Source organism: Tamandua tetradactyla, chromosome 8, assembly GCF_023851605.1.
Source record: "Tamandua tetradactyla isolate mTamTet1 chromosome 8, mTamTet1.pri, whole genome shotgun sequence".
NCBI lineage: Eukaryota > Metazoa > Chordata > Mammalia > Pilosa > Myrmecophagidae > Tamandua > Tamandua tetradactyla.
Window position 1 is genome coordinate 58776903 of NC_135334.1, and position 14678 is coordinate 58791580.

The following is a 14678-nucleotide window of genomic DNA, read 5'->3' on the forward strand; positions in this document are numbered from 1 at the left end:
GGGTTGGGCGTGGGTTGGTGGAAAAGCACGGGAAGGTTGTAACGGGTGTTGATCACTGCGATGGAAAAGTGGTTTGCTGAAGTTGCAGTTGGAACCACTTGGTTGAGAATATTTTGCTTTGTGGTCATTTGGCTACCGGAGTTTGTAAGGGCCGGTAGGGAGTAGGGGGAGATGAGAAACTACCTAGTTAAGAGAGCGTTTCAGTTTTCTGGATAGTGTGAGGACCAGAGTGAGAGGGAGGTCAGGGGCCTGGAATCAGGGAGAAGTCTGTAAAGTTTAGTCAAAGTAGAGGAAAGTGAAGGCTGCCTTGGTCTACAGGATCTTGAAAGATTTTGAAACGGAAGTGGATACTGAGGATAGATCAAAAAAGGACGTCCAGAAAACAACTGAGAAAAAAAAAGTTAACATAAACTAAGAAAGTGAGAGGAATGTGCACAGACCATGTGTCAAGTGCTTTTCATTTCACCCTCATACCAGTCCTTCAGAGGAGATTGGGCGATCACTGTCTTGCTGATGAAAAGAGTAAGACACAGAGTCTTGCCTAAGCCAGGGAGCTTTGGAGTGGCAGGGGTTAAGTTTGCATCCACTTCTCTCTGGTAGGGCTGGCTTCAAGGGTTAATGATCTGTGCAGTTGCTCAGTGGTTGGTTTAATGACCTGCTATCACTGTCTTGAAGATCTTAATTGATAACGAGGCCCTGCACTTTTATTTTCCATTAGACTTTGCAAACTAATTGAGCATGTTTTCTTGCTTTAAAATTCATACTGTTTCCCACTGCACAAAGTACTAACTTTTTTTTCTAAAAACGGGCATTGTTTTCTCCCTATGCTCCACATCACTTTGCATTCCACATATCTCATATTTAAGCTGTAACCCAAGGCCAGATAAGGAGAATGAGCAGCCAGTTTAGTTATTGTAGTTAAATTGACCTATAAAGTGATGTTCATCGTGGAACAAATTGGCAAAATGTAAATTGGTCTCCTCCAAACTGGTTCCCTTCAGGAGAAATTTAAAAAACAAATAAAACAAATCACCTAAAGCAGACCTATCCCTCTTGAATTTTTCTGCACAAAGCAGTAGCTCTAAAATTAAAATTGGCAGAGGGGAGAGTCTTAAACCAAAATAATATGTGATTAGTGCTGTCTTGTTGGTTAGTGTTATCTTTTGTGTTACTTAAATTGTAAGCCCTTCAATATGTCTTAAGGAGCTGTCTGTTCAAAAAATTATGAGAGCTTGAAAAGAGAACAACAGAAGTGACCTATTTGGTGGGTGTTTTCAGAATACTGATTCTGCTTCAGCTAATTAACAAATCCAGTTAATTTGTTTCTAGTAAACAAAGTGCATTAATAAAAAACCTGTTTCTCCCTATCTCTATTATGTAAAAGTTAATTATTTAAAGGAAATTATTTGAAGGAGTATCTGCCCAGGTGCCTTCTTTTCTCTCCAGTCCTAGTTGAACCCCACAGCTGTGGAGCAGCTCTGGCAGGGACAGGGTGGGGATGACTCTGCTTCCCCGCTATGGCAAGGCCAGGAGCACTGGGCAGACATTTGAGATACTATATGTTGGCACGTGAATAATGGACCAGACTCTGCTTTCCCAAAAGCCCTCCAGCAAACTTGTCTTGCAGTCTTATTGGCCAAGTTGGATCGTATACAAATAGCCTCCAACAGCACATCATGGGGAATGTTGCCACCCTGTTTAGTTTAGAACAATCAGCATCTTCCCCTGGGGGTGGAAATGAGTCCAGTCTCTGTAGTGGAAGGAGCTACCTACAAAGACAGGGCTGTAAAGCCGGGATGAAGGGAGATGGATGTTTGTAGGCCACCAGTCATGTCTGCTGCACTTTATCTATTTAGAACCCAGAACTTTGTCATGCAGGGAGAGTTTTCTTTTTTAATCTTTAATCACACATCTTGGTCTCTCTGCTTGTTTGAAACTGTTATGTACCCAAGAAAAAGCCATGTTCCTTTAATACATTCTTGCGGGTGGAGACCTATTGTGGGTGGTACCTTTTGATCAGGTTATTTCCGTGGAGATGTGACCCACCCAATTCAACTTCATCCTCTTTATTGGAGTCCTTTGTGAGAGGATCAAAAGACAATAAAAGCCAAGAGAGCCCAGAGATGTTTAGAAAGAGAAGAGAAACACCCAGAGACATTTTGGAGAGAGCCAATGCAGAGCCCAGAGAGAAAGAGAAAGAGAAACGCCCTGGAGACACTAAGAGTGGACTCTCAGGACACAGAGCGCTCAGAGAGGTGTCCCTGGAGGACAAGCAAGGACCCACAGAGCTCAGAGAGAAAGCTACTGGAATCGGAAGCTGAAAGCAATGCAGCTTGGGGGCAGAGGACCAGCAGATGCTAGCCACAAGCCTGCCCATGTGACAAAGGAACCCTAGATGCCATTGGCCTTTCTTCAGAGTCAGGGTATCTGACTTAAGGATCCAAATTAAGGGATGCCTTAATTCGGACATTTTCATGACCTTAGAACTGTAAATTTGTAACCTAATCAACCCCCTCTGTAAAAGTCAATCCATTTCTCGTATATTGCATTCTGACAGCTTTAGCAAACAGTCTCCTAAAGAAATTGTTTGAATTTTGGGAGGCCAAAAAGGAACTTTTCTGATCATTTGTATATCTCCTTAAGGACAAACTGGATACTATTTACCAAACACAAAAAGACTCTTGTTAAACTTCAGGGCCTAGGGCTATATAGAGGAATCTCCTCTATCAGACACTTTTCTCTTTAAAACCTGCTGCTTATCCCACTTAGAAAAACCCAAGAAAAAACTGTTTCCTGTAGACAAAATCTGCCTGATCATTACACACTCAACTGACAACAGTTCTCTCCCCATGAAGGGACTCCTGCCTTAGCTATCCTACTTTTAATTATGCTGATCTGAAGTAATCTTCCCTTTTATGTTTAAGGTTATTGTTTGTCATAGCAAAAGATCAGAAATAACCTATAAATCATCAGTAAGGAGCTGGTTACATAAACCGTGGACTTTTCACACACTAAAATACGATGCACCATTAAAGAAAAAGAAAGAGAAAACTCCTTATGTAATGATACAGAAATAGCTCTAGGATTTATATGGGAAAAAAATCAGGATACTGAAGAATAATACAATGTAGTATGCAAAATTTTTTTAAACTTTTTTTATTAATTAAAAATTAACAAACAAAACATTTAGATGTCATTCCATTCTACATATACAATCAGTAATTCTTGATATCATCACATAGTTGCATATTCATCATTTCTTAGTACATTTGTATCGATTTATAAAAAGAAATAAAAAGACAACAGAAAAAGAAATAAAATGATAATAGAGAAAAAAAAACTATATGTACCATACCCCTTACCCCTCGCTTTCATTTACCACTATTTCAAACTGAATTTATTTTAACATTTGTTCCCCCTATTATTTATTTTTATTTCATATGTTCTACTCTTCTGTTGATATAGTAGCTAAAAGGAGCATCAAACATAAGGTTTTCACATTCACAGAGTCTCATTGTGAAAGCTATATCATTGTTCCATCATCATCAAGAAACATGGCTACTGGAACACAGCACTACATTTTCAGGCAATTCCCTCCAGCCTCTCCACTACATCTTGAACAACAAGGTGATATCTACTTAATGCCTAAGAATAACCTCCAGGATAACCTCTCGACTTTGTTTGGAATCTCTCAGCCATTGACACTTTGTCTCATTTTACAAATTTTGCAAATTTTGTTTAAGAAGGGGGATAAGAGTGTAAACATTCATCTGCATAAATAAATACTAGAAGGAAAATAAATACTAATAAAAGTGGGTTTTGGTGGCATGAGGGTGGGCACTGGTAGTCAAGGATCAGGGTGGGAAGGAAACTCCTCAGTGTATACATTTTGTATCTTTGACTTTTGAACCATGTGAATATATTTTTATTTTAAAAGATAACAAATGGAAAGAATCTTCCTCATATCTGTTTGACTTCCCAGTAAGCCCTATTTCTGTGTATGTGACTCAAAAAGCCGGCAGATTTTTCTTTATCCAAGAACTGGGTAGACATGACATAGTTTAATGAGAGCTAAATATGGTCTGACAGATCTGGGTCAGGCCATTCATCTGGCAGCTGCTGATTTCATAATTGTTCTACAACATAAGGCTAATGACAACATTTTTCAACCTGAAAGAGTACCTCCTGATGACTAATACTTCTCCCCTAAATTTAAAGATTTGAATGTTAGCATTTCTCTTGGATTTTCATATGTCTGTATGAGACCAAAATTTTATATTTTATCCTATTTTCTGATATATTCAAGCTTTTAAGTATTAGGTGTTGATTTTTATTTTCAGACAAACAAATAATGGTCGAGGTAGTGGCAGACCAAATCATTCTGTACTCTCTTAGTCTTAATTATTTATTCATGCATTTAATATATCACATTGATTTAACAAATATTTGAGAGCCTATTATTGTCCAGGCACTGTGCTGAGTACTGGGAATATAATGTGAGCAATACAGAGAGACCTTATTCTCACTGAATTTGCATTCTAGTGGATGAGAAAAGTGCTGAAGGATAAGGTGAAATTAAAGGGCATAGCTAGGTCCTTTAACCAGTATAGAAGATGGGAAAAGTTTTCTCTAAAAGTGGCATTTAAGGTAAGCCTATAGAATATGTAAGAAACATGAGAGTACAGTAGCTTGGAAGCCTCCACAACACCTTCAGGAATTCCTGGTAAGAAAACTACCTTCCGCAACAGCCACACCATCCAGGGTTGCAGAATAAGCAATTGCAGTAGACTCTAATTAAAGTGATTTCTCTGGCAGGATTAATTCCATTATGCTCATTTTTACCTCAATCCCTGTCCGAGGTCTGCATTTCCTTAATCTGACTCAGGCCTCCCCTGCCTCCTACACCAACCTCATCACTCCACCTACCTACTTTCACTGTGCCCTTTGGAAACCTGGATCTGGGATCAGCAAAATAGCCAAGATATTAATAAAGTGAAGGGAGAGGTAACATTTGTATCAGACTGCCTGGGCTCAAATCCTGTCACTAGATGACCTTAAGTGACTTGATTTTTCTGTGCCTCAATTTCTCATCCATATGAATATTTACAACTCATATAAATGAATTTCATATAGATGAAAAACCCTTTTCCTGGGGTTATTTTCATTGAAGTAAGTAAATGCCCAATTTTAACTTCAGTATCATGTTAAATAAGTATTCACTGAGAATACTGATAGGGAGAGGATGGAGAGGAAAGCAGAGAGCTTAAACCTTCAGTGAGTGAGAGACTAGGATCTGGCATGAATTTCATATTTGTATAACCATACAGAGAAAAGAATTATCTAAATGACTTTAGAAAACAGTAATTTGTCTGGATATCCCAAATTCATGTTTATTCTAATTTATATTTCAAGGACAAATAGAGCTTCAAAAACATCTTAGTAAATTTCATTAATTCTGTTGGTTGTAATACTGGCTTTATTAAAATACTATTATACATGTTGTTTTAGTTTGTTAAAGCTACTGGAATGCAATATACCCAGAAATGGAATGGCTTTTAAAAAGAGAATTTATCAAGTTGCAAGTTTAGAGTTCTAAGGCTGTGAAAATGTCTAAACAAAGGAATTCAGGGAAAAATACTTTAAATGAAAAGAAAGGGCCAGTGAAGTTTGGGGGTTTCTCTCTCAGCTGGGAAGGTAAAAGGGGACATCTGCTAGCTTTTTCTCCTGGCTTTTTCTCCTCCTGGCGAATTTTCTTTCTTCATCTCCAAAGGTCTCTGCCTGTGTGGGCTGCGTTGGTTCTTTCCAAAATGGCTCCCTCTTAAAGGGCTCCAGTAAGCTACCCCACCTCAAATAGGTGCAGATACATCTCCATAAAAACCATCTAATGAAAAGTTACCACCAAAAATTGGATGAATCACATCTCCATGGAAACAATGAAAAAGATCCCACTTGGCAATATTGAATGAAGATTAAAGAACATGGCTTTTCTGGAGTACACAACAGTTTCAAACAAGCACATATTAAAATGAAAAATAATTTTGTTAATGTTGCTAGCAGCAAAATTTTCAGTGTATAAATGCAAATATTCAAAAAGTTAATTAAAAAACATTTAATGTTAAATTTGAGTGGAAAATAACAGTATAAACCCATGACATTTTTACTTTTAAAAAAATACTTATTTCCTAGCTCTGTCAACTAAAAATCCTGAAAGCAATGACAATCCACTAGCAGTAAGCAGTCCTAAGATCCAGTTTGTGGTCTCCAAAAACTAGTTTCTGCTAAACTGGAGGAAGGTGTTCTAGTTTGCTGGCTGCCAGAATGCAATATACCAAGAAATGGAATGGATTTTAAAAAGGGGAATTTAATAATTTGCTAGTTTACAGTTCTAAGACTGAGAAAATGTCCCAATTAAAGCAAGTCCATGGAAATGTCCAATCTAAGGCATCCAGGGAAAGATACCTTGGTTCAAGAAGGCCGATGAAGTTCAGGGTTTCTCTCTCAAGTAAGAAGGCATGTGGCGAACAGAGTCAGGGTTTCTCTCTCATCTGGAAAGACATGTGGCAAAAACAGCATCATCTGCTAGCTTTCTCTCCTGGCTTCCCTTCACAAAGCTCCCCAGGAGGCGTTTTCCTTCTTCATTTCCAAAGGTTGCTGGCTGATGGACCCTCTGCTTCTTGTGGATATGTCGTTCTGCTCTCTCCAAATCTCTCTGATTCTCCAAAATGTTTCCTCTTTTATAGGACTCCAGAAATTAATCAAAACCCACCCAAATGAGTGGAGATACGCCTCTACCTAATCCAGCTTAACAACCACTCTTGATTAATCACATCTCCAGGGAGATGATCTAATTACAGTTTCAAACATACAATTCTTAATAGGGATTAGAAGAAATGACTGCTTTTACAAAATGGGTTTAGGATTGAAACATGGCTTTTCTAGGCTACATACATCATTTCAAACAAGCACAGAAGGATCTAAAAAAAATGACTGATACCAGATATGGGGTAGGAAATGTACAAGATGAGCCTGATACATCTAGTTGTAGGTATTACAGCTATTGTTTTGGTTTGCTAAATCTGCCAGAATACAAGATACCAGAAATGGGTTGGCCTTTACAATGGGGATTTATTAATTTACAATTTACAGTTCTTAGGCTGTGAAAATGTCCCAATGAAAGTATCAACAGGATCATACCTGGACTCTGAAGAAAGGCCACCAGCATCTGGGACATCTCTGTCACATGGGAAGGTACATGGCCAGCATCTGCTGATCCTTTGCTCCCAGGTTGCATTGCTTTCAGCTTCTGATTCCAGTGGCTTTCTCACTGAGTGTCTGTGGACATTCTCTTATTATCTCCTGGACTTTTCTGCCTCCATGACCTCTCTCTCTGGGTGTTTCTCTCCAAACTCTCTCCAAACTTCTCTGCCTTTTATCCTCTTGTAAAGGATAGTAAAGGATTAAGACTCACTTTGAATTGGGTGGGTCACATCTCAATTGAAACAACCTAATTAGAAAGTCCCACCTATAATAGATCTGCACTCACAAGCATGGATTAAAAGAACATGGCCTTTTCTGGGGTACATGACATCTTCAACACAGTTATCAAAAGGCTAATGAGATTCTGTCAAAAAGATCTGAGTGCCAAATTGGAGGGCTTTCAAAGGCCAAGGATGAGTAATTTCACACTGAATATTTTTAAATCTATGATTCCCTATAATGCACCAGAAAATAAAGAGCCAAACAATGGACAAAAACAACAAATAGAGAGCTCATTGGTCATTAATTCTTTACTCTGAAAATTACATATTAAAAGGAAGTAATTCAGTCAGATATTATAATGTGAGTCCTCCTGCAACATGAAGAGCACCACCTCCCAGGAAATATTCTTGTCAAAAATACTGAACCTTAAGATAATTAAGCTGTAAGCACTAACTTCCAGTTTATAGAAACTATAGGGGCTAGTGGGACAAGTGAAATGACACTACAAGAAAGCAACGAGATAAATCTAGAATATGGGACATTCAGCAGGACTATTGATCTGATTTCTTCAACAAATCAGTGGCATTGGAGAACAAAAATGTGTGTGTGTTTAAGAGGCATAGCCCAATAGAATGTATAAAACTTGTCTGTTTCCCATTTCAAACAAGCTCATCTGTAGATATTTTTGAGACAATTGAGTATGGACTGGTGTTCTAGTTTGCTAGCTGCCAGAATGCAATATACCAGGAACAGAATGGCTTTTTAAAAGGGGAATTTACTAAGTTGCAAGTTTACAGTTCTAAGGCTGAGAAAATGTCCCAATTAAAACAAGTCTATAGAAATGTCCAATCTAAGGCATCCAGGGAAAGATACCTTGGTTAAAGAAGGCCAGTGAAGTTCAGGGTTTCTCTCTCATGTGGAATGGCACATGATGAACACAGTCACGGTTTCTCTCTCACCTGGAAGGGCACATGGAGAACACAGCATCATCTGCTAGCTTTCTCTCCTGTCTTATGGTTTCATGAAGTACCCTGGAGCCCTTTTCCTTCTTCATCTCCAAAGGTCACTGGCTATGGACTCTCTGCTTCGTGATGCTGCAGCATTCTCTGCTCTCTCTGAATCCCTCTCTTTCTCCAAAATGTTTCCTCTTTTGTAGGACTCCAGAAACTTATCAAGACCCACCCAAATGGGTGGAGACCTGTCATCACCCAATCTAGTTTAACAACCACTCTTGATTTAATTACATCTCCAGTGAGATGATCTGATTACAGATTCAAACATACAGTATTGAATAGGGATTATTCTGCCTCTACAAAATGGAATTTAGATTAAAACATGGCTTTTCTAGGGGACATACATCCTTTCAAACCAACACAACTGGGTTTTAAATTTTAACAAATCCAAAATACTTTTATTAGGTGTAATCATAGTGTTATGATTATAGAAAAAAATAACCTTATAGTTAAAGATGCATACTGACGTGTGTAGGGATGAAATGACATAATGTCTAGGAATTACTTTAAAACATTTCAGGAAAAAAAAGGCAAGGGGAAGAAGCAAATGGGGCAAACTCTAGATAATTGTTAATCTGGGTGATAGGTATATAGGGATTCAATATACTATTCTCTCTACTTCTGTATATGATTGAAATTTTCAACATTTAAAATTTAGAACCAAAAAAGAACCGAGGTTTCTGAAGAAGAAAGGAGGAGAAATCGTTTGGAATTGGCAGTGGGAAGCAGAAACACCTCAGCCAGATTCTGGCTCTAAGATGCCAGTCATCAGAGATGAAACAATTCCTACATAAGAAGAGGGCAAGAGCAGTGCAGACCTTGCTATCAGAACCTGACATGCTCTATACCCACTCTTCCAAATCTCTTCTGCCCAAGCTTCTGCTGTTCACTTTCCTCCAACAAAGCAGCAATTCTTAATTTCAGTGGCAGCAACTATAAGACTTGATTAGTTGAGGAGTATACCAATAATTTATTATTTTGGTTGGTGTGCTGGTTTGACTGTTGTGTATCCCAGAAAAGCCAATTTCTTTAATCCTCATTCAGTACTGCTATGCGGGTGCTTTTTGATTGTTTCCACGGAGATGTGACCCACCCAACTGTGGGTGGTAACTTTTGATTAGATGATTTCCATGGAGGTATGTTTCCACCCATTCAAGGTGTGGTTGCTTACTGGAGCCCTTTAAGAGAGAACCATTTTAGAAAAAGCTTAAGAGCCATGAGAGCTGCAAAAGCCCATGCAGCCAGAGACTGTTGGAGATGAAGGAAAATGCCTCAGGGGGGAGCTTCATGAAACAAGAAGCCTGGAGAGAAAGCTAGCTAGCTGATGTTGCCATGTTCACCATGTGCCTTTCCAGTTGAGAGAGAAACCCCTGGATGTCATTGGCCTTCTTGAACCAAGTATCTTTCACTGGATGCCTTAGATTGGACCTTTCTATAGCCCTGCTTTAATTTGGACATTTTCATAGTCTTAGAACATGTAAGCTTGCTACTTAATGAATTCCCCTTTTAAAAAGCCATTTCATTTCTGGTATATCGCATTCCTGCAGCTTGCAAACTAGAACGATTGGTTACACATGTTTTTCCTTTTAAAGTAAAGCAGACTCCAGGTTTGTCCATAATAATATAACTCTCATTCATTTGCATTAAAAAAACACTCTCTTGAAAGGGAAATAAAGGAATGGAAATACAGTTAGCATACTGGGAATTCCACTTCATTCATGCAAATATGTTAACATAATCCAATAGTGCCCTGTAGACTCAAATCCCTTTGTACCTCAACAAACACATATTCTTCATTTGTGTTCCTGTGAGTATGAATTTATTTGTAACTAGGACCTTTTGAAGATGTTATTATTAGTTAAGATGTGGTTAACTGAATTAGGATGAGTCGTAATCCATGTTACCAGAGGTTTTATAAAAAGAAAAGCCACAGAGAGGAGTGAGAAGCCAAAAGTCTGTGGAAACAAGAAGCACAGACACAAGAACAGAGAGATCACCATGTGATGCAGCTAGAGATACAAGCCAAGGAACCTCAAGGATTGCAGCAAACCAGCACCCAAAGTTATAGACTTCAAGGAGAAAGAATGGTCTTGCTGACATCTTGATTTTGGATATCTAGCCTCTGAAGCTGTGAGCCATTAATTCCTGTTGCTAAACCAATTCATTATGTGGTCTTTGTCATAGCAGCTAGGCAAACTAAGACATCTTGATTCCTCAATTATCATCCAGTTATGACATCTCCTCATGGCTTCACTTCCTATCCTCTCCAGCTTATACTGCATGGGTGAACAAACTATATTCAAATGATAGCTCTAGCATCTGTAACATACTTGTCCTTCTGCTGTGTCTACTCAGAAAAACTCAACTCTGGTTCAGCTCCATTCCCTACATCCCTGCTCCAGTTCTCTGCTGTAGAAAATCCCATAAATCTGTGTATTGGTGCTGAAATACCATAAAGTCTTTGTAGAGGATCTGATTGGCACTCGTCATCAATTTCACCCCCCCCGATTTAATGTCCTTTCTTATATTACAGAAACTGAAAAGCTGAAGGAAAAGAAACAAAAGTAAGCTCTAATTCCCAGACTCCTTTGATACCTGGAAGGTGCAAATGAAGCAGGAGCTCTTTTACCCTTTTTACCAGGCACATTCCTGGAGACATTGGAGTTTTTCTGCAACAGCATTCTTATGTCCAGTCACTAGTTTGTTTGTTTATTTGTTTGTTTTGCATGGGTAGGCATCGGGACTCAAACCAGGTCTCCAGCATGGAAGGTGAGAATTCTGCCTGCTGAGCCATGGTCACACTGCCCCAGTCACTAGTTTTATGGGATGTGGCGCCTACCCCCAAGATAGCTCCAATAATCTGTACCTCCTGGATCTTCCTAGTATTCCCATCTTTGTGTAGTCCCCTCCCACAGTGAATAAGGGCTGACTTGTATGATCAATGAATATTGCGGATGTGATAGTATATGATTTCTGAGGCTGGGACAAAAAAGGCTGGGACATATTGTTCCTGCATTGGTCTCTGAAATCACTTGCTCTGGGGGAAGCCAACCACCACTTGGTGTAAACACACATGCAGCTTGTGGAGAGACCTACATGAAGTGTGTTAAGTAAAATAAAATGCTGCCTGCATTGGGCATTACTGGGAGGGGATCTCTTTTGGAGAAGGCTTTTCCAGAAGACAAAAACAATTGACCTGTATGGCTTTCCAAGAAAATGGAGCATACCCTACAGAACTGCAGATAAGCAACACCTGTTGGTAAAACTAGTTTTGGTCCAGGAGAGATAGCTTATCAGATTGGACAAACATGCCATAATAATCAATGTATACCTGTTCTCCTCTTGGTATGATCCCCCTATGTGAAATGGAAACTTAACATCAACCAATCAGAATATTTCCTCACTTGCTCCTGTGTTCATCCTACGTGACTTTTCCCTTTCCACTTCCTCAGCAGAGCTCCCTTCTAGTTTCTCAGTGGGATGCTGCTTAAATCATGAATTGTTCAATAAAGTTGTAAGATCCTAAATTACACTTAGAGTTTTACTTTTATCAAGGGGGATCTAAGGCTTTTCCCCAGGACCAACTTGTCAGCCATGTGAGTGAGCTACCTTCAAAGTGAATCCTGTAGCCCCAGTCAACATCTGACTGAACTCCATGGGAACTTCAGAGCCAGAACTGCCTGGCTGTAAGACACTCAAAAATTCCTGACTAACAGAAACTGTGAGAGATAACAAATGTTAATTTTTTTTTAAAGTTAAGTTTTGGGTAATTTGTTAGGCAGAAGTAGATAATTAATACATGGAGGTTGACAGTTTTGCTAGCAGCAGTAGTTTCCTGATCCCTGGATCACAGCTCAAGCAGAGTAATCTTGAAGCCAACATTGCAGCTTTCTATATTACCATTTTTCCAATTTGATAGCAGCTCCCTACGGGATCTGTTTGGCTATGTTGTATTGAGAACATTCTTAATTACCTACCCTAATATCCTGTTTTTTTCCCTGAAGTTGAGCACTGAATCTCACAGTCTCTAAGCTCAGATGGCTCCTCAGCGTATTTGGTCAGCCCTTTCTTGTCCCCTTCGACAATTTTTTCCATATTTCACTACTCAAAAAGTTCCCCTACCAAACTCCTACTCTCCTTCCTACTCTCAGCTGACAACATCTAATCCATCATGAAACTGACACTATCAGACCTATCTTCTAATGTGCCAACAGACTAATTTATGCTCACATTTCTCAGGGGACAGGTTGCCATTCCTCTTTTTGGACAAAGTATATATGATTAAAAGAGGTAGGATCATCCATGGAAAAAAAAGAGTTAAACATGTTAAGTGGTAACAAAGACTACTGAACAAAACAGACAAACAAAAACACCCATCATTTTGTATTCCAAGCTTGCTAAAGAGTTTCAGGATTTTTCTTCCTCAGAGTTTCAATGAAATTCTTGTATATTTATAAACATATAATTTACTCAGTTGCAGATAACATGCATACCAAAACATTTCTTATGATTTTCCTCTCTTGCCCATGCTGCTTCAGCCATTTTGTCTTCATTTTTGAACACACCTAGTTAAGTCTACCTTCAGGGCCTTTGTTATAACTATTTCCCTCTCCTGGAATGTTCTTTTTTCTCTCAGTATTGGGGGTAGGGAGTGGGTTAGGGGAGGGAAGCAATTTCTTTCCTATCACTCAGATTTCAGCTTAAATCTTACCTCTTCAGGGAATCCTCCATTGATCATCCAATCTAAAATAGCCATACATTAATTTTTAATCATACCACCCTTTTAAAATTCTCTACAAAGCATTTTTATTAGTTAATATTTTATCATTTATTTAAGTGACTTCTCCCACTATAAAGTAGTTTCCATGAAAGCAAGGACTCTATTAACCTTGTTCATCCCTATATCCACAATGCTTATAAAAATACATAGTTAGAAGTACACCCTGTGTGTGTGTGTGTGTGTATAATGACTGAACAAATTATTTCTTTTTTGAGATCTGGTCCTGCAATCCCAGGAAGATGCAGAGTAACATAGATACATGCTTCAGATGGGACAAGTTTTGCATAACCATTATTTAACTGTGGGGAGCTGAACTGATAGTTCTCAAATTCCATTCCCAGTGCACAGAAGTGTATGGCTTAACTTCTCACAATAATTTTAAACTAATGAATTTCAGAGAATTCTCACCTGGCTCTATCAACTTCTGTCCAAAGACTTAGAGTATAGCTAAATCCTGATTCATTCTGCAGGGCATTTAATGAAATAAATAACAATTCATGCCGTTGGTATGCTAAATAAAATACAAATAGAAGCTTGTTTCTTAACCCAATAAAAAGATCCATCTCAACCAACAGCCAGACACTAGAGGCATCTCTATCAAAGTCAGGAATAAGACAAGGAAGTTCACTATCAACACTGTCAACATTAGTCTGAAAGTGCTATTTCATTATTGCTCAAGATAATGAAATAATACATATTGAAGAGAAGGAAGCAAAATGGTCATTATTTAGGGATGATAGTAGTTTGGTTTGGAGCTACCCCAGAAGAACATGTTTCTAAACTTTAATTGATTCCTGTGGGTGTGGACCCACTATAAATAAGATCTCTACAAGACGCTACTTTAGTTAAGGCGTGGCCCAAATGAATCAGATTGGGTTTTAATCCAGATTAGAGTCCTTTATTAGCAGAGTGAGTGTCAAAAAGAAAAAAAAAAAAAGCTGAAAGTCAAGGGACCCCAGATAAGAAAGAAGAAGCCAGGAGGCCACTACACGCATTGCCATGTTACAGAAAAACCAAAGACCAAAGATTGATGCCCCAAAACACCAGTCTTCTGGGAGAAAGAATCACCTTGATAATGTCTTGATTTGGATTTCTCCTAAACTCAAAACCGTGAGCTTTTCCATTGTTTAAGCCACCCATTGCATGTATTTGCTTTGGCAGCCAGGAAACTGAAACAATCAGTGATATGATTGTCTACTAGGAAAATATGAATGAATAAACTGAAAAAAAAATCTATTAAGAAAATTCAGTGAGATAGTCACCTAAACATTTAACAAAAAGATCAATAGTTTTCTTGTATAGCAACAATAACCACTTAGAAAATACAAATGAAGAAATAATATATCCCAGCAGTAAAAATTTGTGTAAAATACCTGGTAAAAATATATTAATATGTTTAATGCAAT